This window comes from Xenia sp. Carnegie-2017, unplaced genomic scaffold (genome assembly GCF_021976095.1).
Source record: "Xenia sp. Carnegie-2017 unplaced genomic scaffold, XeniaSp_v1 HiC_scaffold_23, whole genome shotgun sequence".
In the NCBI taxonomy this organism is placed as follows: domain Eukaryota; kingdom Metazoa; phylum Cnidaria; class Anthozoa; order Malacalcyonacea; family Xeniidae; genus Xenia; species Xenia sp. Carnegie-2017.
In genome coordinates this window covers 13,603,853-13,616,187 of record NW_025813486.1, presented here as the reverse complement: position 1 = coordinate 13,616,187, position 12,335 = coordinate 13,603,853, and the positions used below count along the sequence as shown (strand labels likewise).

Genomic DNA, 12,335 nt, shown 5'->3' with positions numbered 1-12,335 from the left:
CGATCCTACTTGTCCATGGGCGCGAGACCAGGTATATGAACGTTCTTCAGGATGGTGAGATCTCCATATATCTACGAGATTAAGTTGTCGGGTAAGGTTGGCCAAGGTGTGTGGCCAATTGTAAGCCCAAGGCGAGGTTGGGTTGCAGCCAATGCGATCAATATGAGGATCGACCACCGTGTTAAAATCTCCTCCTATGATGGTAGGGAGGGAGACGTCGAGTAGTGGCAGGATGGAATCAAAGAACGCGATGCCCGGGTTCTTTTGATTTGGACCGTAGAGGTTAACAAGCTGAAAGGGTGTGGAGTGAAAGGAAAAATGGATAACTTGCAACCGACCTTGTGAGTCGGTTGAAGAAGAAAGAACGGAAAGAGAAGGGTGATAAAGAACGCAGCCAAACGGGTCGCCGGAGAGGAAAGAACTTTATACGCAGTCTTGTTGTTGTTGTCTTGATCGGTTTCATCACATTGACTGGTATGTTCAAGCACATTGACTGGAAAGTGTGAATAACACGGACCTTAAATGGCCAATCAACGGATCATGGTAAGTGATGATGCTGAATCATTGGTTTAAAATAAATCAAAAAAAGAAAAAAGAAAAAAGAAAAAAAAAAGAAAAAAGAAAAAAAAAAAAAAGAAAAAAAAAAAAAAAAAGAAAAAAAAAGAAAAAGAAAAAGAAAAAAGAAAAAGAAAAAAAAGGAAAAGAAAAGAGGTTCCGGGTTAAAAGCACTGCCAGGTTTATATAATCGTCCGTCATGTGCCACGGCACCAGCAGACTCATTGCGAGTTTTGGGTCGTGTGTCTTTCCTGAGGGAAAGTCGCACGGGACGAGGAGCAGGTGAGGTGGGCAATTCCGCCTCTGATACGGTAGCGAAGGAAGCGCAGGAAGCGCCATCATCGCTGGAGCAATCATCTTCACCAAGGTCGAGGTAGTCGGCCGGGTCCATTTGTTCCACTGAATGCTGTGACTCGTTATCGTCACCAATATCATCATTATCCACATTTTCATCATTATCATCATTATTTTCAACGTTATCATCATTATCATCATTGTCAACGTTATCATCATTATCATCATCATCGTCATCGCCAGTCACTTTCGTGTTCTGGTTTGTCTCGTCGTCCATGTCCGTGTCATCATCATCATCATCATCATCCTCATCAGTGTCCGCAGGAAGGGGCACGGTTTCAGGAGGCGATTCCGCGTTTTCGGGATCGGAAAGGGTGTTATCGTCAGCAACGGTCACGTCAGCGGGCGTCGCGCGTTTCTCCTCCGGTTGCGGTGATGTAGCTGGAGAATGGCGTCTTTTTCCACGTCTTCGTCGAACGGGGCTGAAGGTGTTCGAAGGCGAGGACTCCATGTTGACAGTGCCACCCCCCCCAGAAGGGGCAGAAAGGGCAGGCAAGGCAGAAGAGGCAGATTCCGGAGCGTCGGAAACGCAGGCAGGAGCTGACTGGGCACTACTACTACAATTTGTTAGCACGGGAGTGGATGGCCCGGTACTCTCGGAGGTATTATTCGATACGATATTGCTCCTCGCAATCGCGGCGTATGTGCGCGAAGGAGCGGAAGGTACAGAAGAGTCTGTATTATTATTATTGCTACCGGTAGTAGCAGGATCCTCGTTGGGATTTGTAATATTATTATTGTAGCTGTCTAGGGCAGCTCTATAAGACGGACAGTCAGCGATGACGTGTCCCTCCTTGTGGCATTTGAAACATACAGGCTTTTGGCCACTGTATTTAACCACACACCAATGTCCGGCTATGCGGAGGCGAGCGGGGATGTTTGCCACGATCTTCATGAGCACGTTGTGCTCACCAGTATATATTTTTTCATGCAGCACCGACTTGATGGTTTTAATGCCGCCACTATAAGGGGCAAGTGCCCTAGTGATGGCTTCGTCTGGGATGCCGTATGACAGACGGAAAATATAAACCCAAGTAAATGGGGAAACTGATCGAAACTCGACGGGTTTGCCGTGCACCAAAAAGTCCTGATTAGAGAACGCTTGCATTTGTCGAGCGTTATTGAAGGTCAGGCGATATCTCTCCGGTGATATCTGTACGACAGCTTCTATTGTAGAAGACAATTCCCGTGTCTTCAACAGGTTTATGACATCCTTGGCACCCTTTTTGGGAAGGGGGCAGTCAGGATGCAGTACGATATCGACGGTTCTTGAGGCGTACGGTATCATTGTACAAGTTTATATAAAATGTTATTATTCCGTTCACAAAATATTATTATTAAACGGGGGCGTATGAAAAATTAAAAATGCAAGCAATCATGCACTCAATTCATACAAGCAAGAGATCAGACGTTTATGGCAGAAAAAAACGCCCAAAGAAAAAAGTCTTCGGTCAAACAGACCAAATAAAAGTAGAAAAAGTACAGAACACGCTTACACCAGGAGAAATGTAACACCTAGTGCAAAAACACTCAGGATATTAGCGTATCTTCAAGCAAAAGACGCTCGACTACGCCCACGAATAATATATAACGCCGCGTAAATATACAACGGCAAAAGGCAAAATAGTGAGAAAATCTACAGTTAGATATGACATTCACCGTAGAACAAAAAGGCAAAAGGCAAAATACGCTAGTCTAAAACAAACTAGCAAAAAACAAGGCAAAAAATAGGCAGAAACGAAGCAAACAAACAACGTGCTTCGCGAAAAGTATAATAGCTTGAACGGCAAAGGTCCAAGCAAGTCAATCGATAAATTAAACAACGCTGAATAACAGCAATCAGCGTAAAGGCAAAAGATAAAGGAATATAATAAATAGAAAGTACGAGCAAGAAGTTATAAAACAACGCCCGATCAAAGTACAAACGACCTTCGATAAACGATCGTTCTTTAAAGTAAGATAAACGTTCGAGCAACTATATAAACTCGAAAGCACACAGTATATAGCAGTTCCTACTTATAGCAGAAACCAAAAGAATATAAATCACACGTGAAGTCTTGTAGCTTCGCAAAAACAAGTCGAGGAAGAAAGCTTCCCGATAACAAAATGGCGATAAACACGCGAAATATAAGAAGGAACACTGAAGGTGTCAGAACGTGGCCAAACCACCCCCCGACTAGACCCTAGCAACAAGAAAAGAGGAAAGACCCCCTCCTGTTCGGTTGCCCCCTAAATGGGCCCCCTAATAAGGAACTACCAGAAAAACAGATACAAAATATAACAATTTGCAAACAAGGAACGAACTCACGATTTTTGAAGACGATTTTTATTACAACAGATTGACGATCAACAACGCGCAGACTCCGAAACAGCAGATCTCGACAGGTCACCGTGTCTGTTAGCAGCTACACTTGATCTTATTTTATTTTGGGTGGGGACCGGGTAGGTTACGAAGTCGGGGTGTGCAATGACGACGAACCCGTGCGTGCAAGACCGGTACACTCAGGGAGGCCGCTACTAGCGACGCAGATCGACAGAGGCTGTGAACCTCTCCCCCGCGGACGAAACCAACAGAGAAACAAAAAGGAGAGATCTGGGATCACTCGACGATACTGAGCCCCGGCACAAAGTACACCGGGACGTGGACAAAACGAACGAGAGGGACGAGACGAGATAGCGAAGAGGACAGCAAGCTGCCCCTCCGCAATCGACGCAACGTACGACGAACGGGCTATCCGGCAGTACAACCAATGAAGGCGACCGCCATCGGCACCCGTCCAACAAATCACCAACATTCAAGACAAAAAGTCCTTAGAAAAGGATACCGTGTTGTCGTCTGCGATGGTACCGACAAGGCCATGCAACAGCCAGTTGGTTGCGAACTCCATGGGCGGGCAGTGACGATGTTGCATTTTCACAGCAAAACGGATGGTGGAGCGAGCCCTCTGGAGTGTTAGGGAGGCATGAGGACTGTCGTGGTCGAATCTGCAGCGGTTACGATAAAGCCAGAGGTGATGGCGCAAAATGCCCAGGATAGCATTGACGATAGGTGGGGTCGAAGATGCTCCAGGGAAGCCAAAGAGAAGTTGGGAGATGGATAGGGGAAGACGTATGTTTAGTGATATGAAGAGAGGGGCAAGCCATGTCCAGACGTCTGATGCCACTGGGCATTGCGTGAAGAGGTGGAGTGCCGTTTCTGGTTCGCCACAAAAACAATGAGGGTCGACTGCCATCCCAAAACGGAGTAACCGGTCGGCCGTGGGAAGCCTGCCGTGGAAAATGTAGAAGTTGGTATCCGCCACGGAGCGTACAAAGCGCCACAAGAACAAGGAAAGCCAAACTGAAGGCCAGTGAACGGAAAGTTGCATGGCAGCAAATTTTTCAACGGCTTTATGGGGAGCCAGCTCGCTCTCTAACATCATGGTATAAGCTCTGTGTGCGGTAAGGTCAGACACGGAAGTGGGTGTGGCATCCGGGCGTCCAAAGAGCCATTGACCCTCCTCTTGGCGGCCTTGTAGTTTGAACCATGCAGTCACGATCGATCGGTAAAATGGTGGAAGTTTCCGAACCAGGTAAGCGGGGGCATTCGTCCGAGCAAGAAAAGACGGGACATCTTGGTGGAAGGTGGAAAGAATATGGCGATGAAAGAACTCTGACCAGGGGATGGTGGATCGGCGCAGGAGGAGGCGGCGAATCCAGATGGCACGAAGAGAGAGTAGTTTCGTCGCAACGTGGACGACACCCAGGCCCCCGCGCGGGCGAGGAGCGATGGCAGAGGACCGAGCAATGGGTTCGCGAGGTTTGTTCCATATGAATGGAAAGATGATCTTGTTGATCGCGTGAATGGCAGTCTTCGGGATGTCGAAGATGGTGGCCTGATACCAGAAGAGACCCAGTCCGAGTGTGTTGGTCAGAAGCGTACGACCTTGCAGGGAAAGCGAGCGGGATGACCATGTTGAGACGACGGAGCGCAGGCGATCGGTTAGTCCGGTCCAGTCGGGGGTGACCTTATGACCCACTCGGCAGCCCAAAATGAGAAGAAAGTCCGTTTTCCATGTTAAAGCCACGGGTAGGTCGCGGCGGCCTTTCCAGGTCCCAAAAAGGAGGCCCTCGGTTTTGGAGATATTAAGTTTTGCACCAGTGGCACGTTCGTAGCGCGAGAAAAGATGGAATAGGGCGCGTAGGCTTGAGTCGGACATCACAAAACAAGTGGTATCGTCCGCATACTGCAGAATTTTGACAGTCTCACCCGATGGGTGAGGGAAGCCGTCAATGGAAGGAGAGGCCTGAATGGCACGAGAGAGTGGTTCGGCGACGAGGAAGTAAAGGAGAGGGGACAAAGGGCATCCCTGTCGTACGCCCCTGGAGATGGTGAAGGGGCTCCCGAGGGCGCCGTTGACAAACATCCTTGAGTACAGGTCGGTGTAGAGAAGGTGTACCCATGAACAAAAGGAGGGGCCAAATTTCGTACGATGCAGCACAAGGAGCATGTAAGACCAATCCACACGATCGAACGCCTTCTCCTGATCCAGGGAGAGAAGAGCACCGCCCAGGTCGGATTCTTCCGCGTAGTCCAGGGCGTCCTGAAGGAAACGAATGGCTTCCCCAGAAAAGCGGCCGGGGATACCACCAGTCTGACATGGAGAGACGACTGAGGCTATAACGTTGGCTAGACGGGTAGTGAGGACTTTTGCGAGTATTTTGTAGTCCGTGCACAGGAGGGTGATAGGACGCCAGTTCTTCACATCCTGCTTGTCGCCTTTTTTGTAGAGCAGGGAAATGATGCCAGTCCGTTGAGAAAGGGGGAGGTGGCCGTCGGCCAAAGCTGAGTTGAGGACGCAAACCAGGTCGGGCCCCAAAATGTTCCAGAAAGTTTTATAGAAATCGTAGGGGAGTCCATCAATCCCTGGGGATTTATGAGCAGAAAAGGAGTTGAGGGCCGCGGTACACTCAGCCAGTGAAATTTCTCCATCGCAGGAGGCGGATTCTTCGGCATTCAGTTGGTAAAGTATATGACTGAGAAAGTAATGTTGCTCCGCCGAGTCCAGGTATGCAGCCGTGAATAAGGTAGTGTAAAAGAACATCCACACTCTGAGAATGCCCGCGAGGGAGGAGATGAGGCGACCGTGAGCGTCACGGATGCCTGAGAAAGTATGTCGAATAGCGTGCGATTGTTCCCGCTGAAGGAAGTAACGGGAGGAGGTTTCACCTTCCTCGGCCCAGCGTTCACGAGCGCGCAGGCGGGCACCGTCGGCACGACGAATGTGATGGTGGTATAGTTCGTCCTCGACGTGAGAAAGCTCGATGGAAACGTCTTCTCCCAATTCTTGGCGCGCACGAAGATTGATCAGTTCGGCATTCAAAGCAGAGTATTGGGAGCCTAGTTCCCGAGCAAGGTTTCGAGAAAAGTCCTGAGTGATCTGTTTGATGAGGTCTTTGCCAACGTCCCACCAAACCGACAAGGAGGGATAGTAAATTTTTTCGCCTTGCCAGTCCTGCCAAAAGGTTTTGATGAGGGCGGCGTAATCGGTGTTTCGACATAACGTTGGGTTAAATTTCCAGTAGCCTGGCCCTCGCTTGGAGGAGGTAGGAAGCGAAAAGGTAGTGAAGATGTATGAATGGTTGCTGCGAAAGAATGGTAGGATGGAGATGTCCCGCACAGAGGCCACGAGCGAGGAAGAAAACCAGAACATGTCAAGCCTGGAGGCAACCTGTCCCCCGGCGCGAGACCAAGTAAAAGCGCGTGTGTCTGGATGTCGCGCACGCCATACGTCAACTAGATCAAGTGTGGTCGTTAGGGCGGCTAGAGTGTGGGGCCAATTGTATGCCCATGGTGAGCTGGGGTTGCACCCCGTCCTGTCAATTGTGGGGTCGACGACGGTGTTGAAATCGCCACAGACAATGGAGGGTAGAGACAGATCCAAAAGAGGGGGGATGGATGAGAAGAAAGCCGTGCCGCTTTTCCTCTGGTTCGGGCCATACAAGTTGACCAGCTGAAAGACAGTGGAATTGTGTGAAAATTGAACGACCTGCAGGCGTCCGTCGCTGTCAGAGGCTGAGTGAGAGACCGTGAGACAGGGGCTATATAAAATCGCCACTCCCCGGGAGCGGGCAGTACCGGGAGAGGAGAGTGCCAAATATCGGGGTTTGTTGTTCTGATTAGCAGTTTCTATACCCACCCAGTTGTCAAATTCCGCAGGGCTGGTGGAGTGCGTCTCTTGTAGACAAACAATGGTCGGTGAGAAGCAAGACAACCAAGAAAAAAGAACCTTGCGTTTAGTAGGGTTGCGCAGGCCTTGACAATTGAGGGTGATAGCTGTAAGTGATGTGTTCGCAAGCATTGTGAAGTAAGGTAAGGCGAGGAATGAGCAGGGCAAGGTAGAAGAGAAGAATTAAAAATCTGCATCCCCCTCCGGAAGGGGAAGCGCCGCTGCTGTATAGAGGTCGAGAGCTTGACGGGCGGTGGTGGTGGGTTGAGGCAAAAAGGCCTCCCTACAAGCTTCGTTGAGGGCCTGTAAGCCCTCCTGTCGAAGAGGTTGGTAAGTGTCGCCTCTCTCGGCTGGAGAGGGAGAAGCACAATCGTTATCTATGGGGGTATCAGGGAGTTTGTTGTCTTTAGCTGCTTCGGGCAGGTCATCCGGGGTATCGGTTACTGTATCATAGCCAGAGTTTACGAGTCTATTGTCGTCCGGGGGGTTGTCCGTCATCGTGTCCGTCGTGTCCGGGGTCGTCCGTAGCATAGGTTGTATCCGTTCCGTAGTCATGGTCCGCTGGTCCGTCATCGCTGTCGTCCGATAGGGGAACTGGCTCGACCGAGGATTCTCGAGATGGAAAGGAGGTAGCCCCGTTCTGAGGGGGAGGGTCCGGGAGGTCGTCAGCGTCGGTGGAGGCAGCGTCGGGGGTTGCCTTCTTTTCTTGTGGCTGAGGCGAGGCCAATGGAGATCGGCGACGTTTAGCTCGGCGACGGACAGGGCTGTGAGCGGCCGCTGAATCCGTGGCGGGAGGAGAGACGTCCATCGTACTGGATGCGTGGCTGGCCTCTTGAGATGGGCCAGGTGTGTCTGCAAGATCTTCAGCCGGAACAGGAGCGGTGGAGGGCTCGTCCGTAGGCGGCTGTTGTTCAATTGAAGTCACATGAGGGTGTGACGTTGTACCGGCTCCACTCGCTACCGCTGCGTACGTGAGCTGCGGCGTAGAAGGCGAGGTGGTGGCAGTTGGCGTTGAGACAGCAAGTGTGCTGTGAGTTGTAGAGGACACGGTAGTAAAGGTAGGAGCGGTGGAGGTGGCCGATGGACATTGGCCGATAACATGTCCTTCTTTGTGACATCGGAAACAGACCTGTTTCTGGCCACTGTACCTTACAGCGCACCAATGTCCTGATATGCGAAGACGTCCAGGGATGTTAGAGACGATCTTCATGAGGATGTTGCGCTCTCCCGTATAAATCCCTTTGTGTACGGCCTGTGATATGGTCTTGATACCACCACTAAAGGGAGCGAGGGCCGATGTGATTGCTTCGTTAGGAATGCCGTAGGAGAGACGGGATACGTGAACCCAGGTGAAAGGGGATACCGACCTGAATTCCACAGGTAGGCCCATGATGAAGAAGTCCTGATGGGAAAAGGCATTCATTTGGCGTGCTGCGTTGAAGGTGATCCGATAGCGTTCAGGAGCGATCTGGACCACGGCCTCAACGACAGCCGACAGCTCCCGAGCCTGTAGAAGGTCTATAACGTCTTTTGCACCACGTTTTGGAAGGGGGCAATCAGGGTGTAGGATTACGTCCACGGTGCGTGAGGAGTATGGGATCATGATAAAGTATGAGACCCAACTCACCAGTTATGTGCAAAGAAAGGAGAAAAGGGGAGAAATGTTCTCGAAATTGTACCGAGAATATAAAGCGTAGGTGTGAAATAATATATGCACGCACTCATGCATCAACACCCACACAGAAAAATGAGCGAGAAAAACAACGCCCAAAGCAGAAAAATCTACGAGCGAATGCAAAGTTCGCCGTAGAAAAGGCAAAAGTTAAGGCAAGAAAAGCAATGGCAAAACACACTCGTCTGTTAGGAGACTAGTTGAAGGATAAGAAAACGATGAAGCAAACAAACAACGCGTTTCGCGAAGAATATATAACAACTTGAACAGCAAAGGTCCAAGAAAAGCACACGAAAGGATAAACAGCACTGACTAGTGTCAGACAGCGATAAAGCGAATGTAAAACAGAAAAATACGAGCCAGAAGTAATAGAACAACGCCCGATCAAAGTCCAAACGACCTTCGATAAACGATCGTTAGTTAAAGCAAAATAAATAAACGTTCGAGCAATTAAATAATCTCGAACACACGCAGTAAATAGTAGTTCTTGCTTATAGCAGGAAAAAATAGAAGATAAACACACGTGAAGTCTTGTAGCTTCACAAAAAGAAGTCGAGGGAGAAAAACTTCCCGAATACAAAATGGCGGTAACACACGAAGTAGAAAAACAAGAACGAACACTGAAGAGTCGGAAGATGGCCAAACCACCCCCCGACTAGACCCTAACAACAAGAAAAAAGAAAAAGACCCCCTCCCGTTCGGTTGCCCCCTAAATGGGCCCCCTAATAAGGTACTCCCAGAAAACCAGATACAAAATACAAAAATTTACAAACAAGGAACGAACTCACAATTTCGAAGACGACTTTGAATACGATTAACAAAACACCAAACGATTACAACGCGCAGACTCCGAAACAGCAGATCTCGACAGGTCACCGTGTCTGTTAGCAGCTACACTTGATCTTAGCCAAAAGGCCGAGAAGCGATACAGAAGAAGAGCTTTCGCCATTTTTTCACTCTACAAGTTGCATGAGAAACACACGGTTCTATTGTATCTTTTCGCGTAGAAATCATGCAACAAATGAAAAAAATCAAGCAGTACGGATAACGAAGGAATCATCCTTTACTACAATCGTCATGTCAAGCGTTCTTTCTAATCCAATGTACACCTGTTCGTAAAGAAGAACATGTTTGAAAATTCGCGCGTAATGCCGCGAAATGCGATCGTTTCATATGACGTAGGAAGCACGCGATGTCTGTCGCGAACTTGCTGCAGACGTGCTTTCTCATTGTAAAACAAACGCTTTGTGCTTGTGGGCGATAATGATTCGCATTGTATGCAAGTGCTGCAATGTCAACAAGGTCATGCTTCATGAAATCGGCAGACAAGCAGCTCAATGAACGAATTTTACACTAGGAGCCGTTAAATGTCAGTGATACATAGAAATAATTACTATAAAAAGCTAAACAAACGTACGACTAAGTAAGAAAAACGTTCGCAATGCAATATCATTACTGTTAACGTCGACGATACATATTATAATTTGTATACTTTCATAATGTATATGCCGTCCGTCAAAATATACACACGCCGGCCGTTTACGTCGTTGTTAAGTACAAGTAATTTATGTCAAATACAAGTAATTTATTCTTGCTAATAGCTGATATAAATTTCTCCTGCATCTCGCTATGCATTTTGGGATAGGTCAGTAAAAAATTTGGCAGCATGCAACCTAACCCCGAACGAACAACGAATTTATATATGTCCCAAAGCGTGGCATACACAATTGACGGACGAAAGGCCCTCTTCTCTCTATTGTGTTCTATTTTATTTGTTCTTTTTCTCCGCTTCTTCCTCCCATCGTGAGAAACGAAGGGGACGAGCGCGAACGCAGGTCCCCACTACCAGAAATTATACGCTCGAGTTACCCACGTTAGGGGTAATCGCAGGAGTCAACCCAGTCGAAGTGCAATGAAAGGGCCTCATCCTGAGAGGACCTCCTAGCTGATCAAGGTGCCTCTCGCGTCAGGTAAGTATGCTCGAACGACGCACGGCGAGCATACTTTGTACGCGAACGTACGCTCTGTGCGACACGGTTGCACCCCCTCCCTTTTTCACTACTTTTTGCACTTGCAACTTACCGTCTGACGGCCTTTATTGTCTTCCTTTCCGACGGCGACGACGTCTTTTCGTCTTTCGCCGACTCTGTCGAAAAGAGACGTATGTTATTTAGTTAAATGTTAAACAGTTCGTTTCTCGGTTAGTTAGTTACAGACAAAATAAATTCGCTTAGCTATTTGATTTGCTGGCTGTTTTGTTTGTTTTTTTTTGTTTAAAGTAAATGTGTTTCCCTTCCGCGGGAAATGGGCCGAACTCGGAGGTAGTGCAATACCGAGACAACCCGTGGCCAGGGCGAAGCAAGCTCCAATCCCATGGCCGATATCCAAAAATCAGTTTAATATAAGAGTCGGGCATTGCCCGACATATCAGATATTAAGCTGATAAGAACAGAGTTCTTATCAGTAGTTTATTTAAATTGATGGGCCCAATTACAACAATCAATATATACAGTAATTATTTCATGCATATAAAACTAATAGCTACAATATCTTATATTAAAGTATTTAAGGTAAGTATAAAAAATAAGAAGGAAAACAGATAAGTAAAAGGTAAGTTGAAAAGGTGGAGAAAAGGTAAGTAAGGAAGTAACATTGGAAAAAAAGGTAAGCGCATTAGGAGAAGACGATATGTTGGAAGGAATTAGGTGAAAGCAGAAAGAAACCCACCCTTGTTGTTTGTTTCCCCCAAAGTAACTCATGACTATATACATATACTATTTACAAATATATAAAGTGTTCTGTCGAATTACGGGTAAGTTCGCAGTATGATATAGGATCTTATGTCTATTATGGTTTACTGGGCATCCTGGGTTGCCAAGTCGCAGCCCAGGTGGAGGCGGTAGATATCGGTAGATCCACGGATTGCATCCGAGCAGAACAACTTGCGAAAAAGGTTCTTGTAGCGTCGCGTCATGCCGAGTCGGGTACAAAGTAGCTCGTTCGGGCGGTACCAGGATCCCAGGGCTCCAATGACGAAAGGTGGATTTCGGCGCTTGCCAAGTCCAATGAAGTGTTGTTTAAGAGGTTCGTACTTATTGAGCTTGGTTTGCGCTGCATCGGCCAGAGCGTTGTCGTCGTTGTCAAAGGGACAAGTGACATCGATGATCAGGACGTCGTCCTGTTCTTCTACAACGATGTCCGGGCGTAGTCCGGAGTTCTGCACCGCACGATCGGTGGTGACGTCGCCGAATCGTACTGCGTTCGATATACGGTCCACGATAAGGTCATGACGTTCGCGCATCTGCGTCATCAGCGGTCGGCAGTGGCAGAGAACGTGAGGCAGGGTTTCCGGTTGGGTGCAATGGCGGCATGTCGGATCTGTGTGGGAGAATCTGCTCTTGTTGGCATTGAGGGGGAGCACGTTGAGTCTGGCGCGATGAATGAATCTCCAGTCTTTAAAGCGAATGTTGAGTCCATTCATGTGCCAGCTCGAGCCATTGGCGTAGATGTCCTCAGCCAGGCAACGAGCCACCTTCCCTTGGTCA

The 12,335-nt window shown here is 48.4% G+C and overlaps 2 non-coding genes across 2 annotated transcripts; both read right to left on the bottom strand.

The window, feature by feature from the left end:
• Nucleotides 1-10,604: 10,604 nt before the first annotated feature.
• LOC124450193 lies at nucleotides 10,605-10,768 on the bottom strand. The gene has a single exon (XR_006949914.1). It is a non-coding gene; the product is annotated as a U1 spliceosomal RNA (small nuclear RNA).
• Nucleotides 10,769-11,089: 321 nt separating this feature from the next.
• LOC124450128 lies at nucleotides 11,090-11,272 on the bottom strand. The gene has a single exon (XR_006949871.1). It is a non-coding gene; the product is annotated as a U2 spliceosomal RNA (small nuclear RNA).
• Between the last annotated feature and the right edge of the window lie 1,063 nt (nucleotides 11,273-12,335).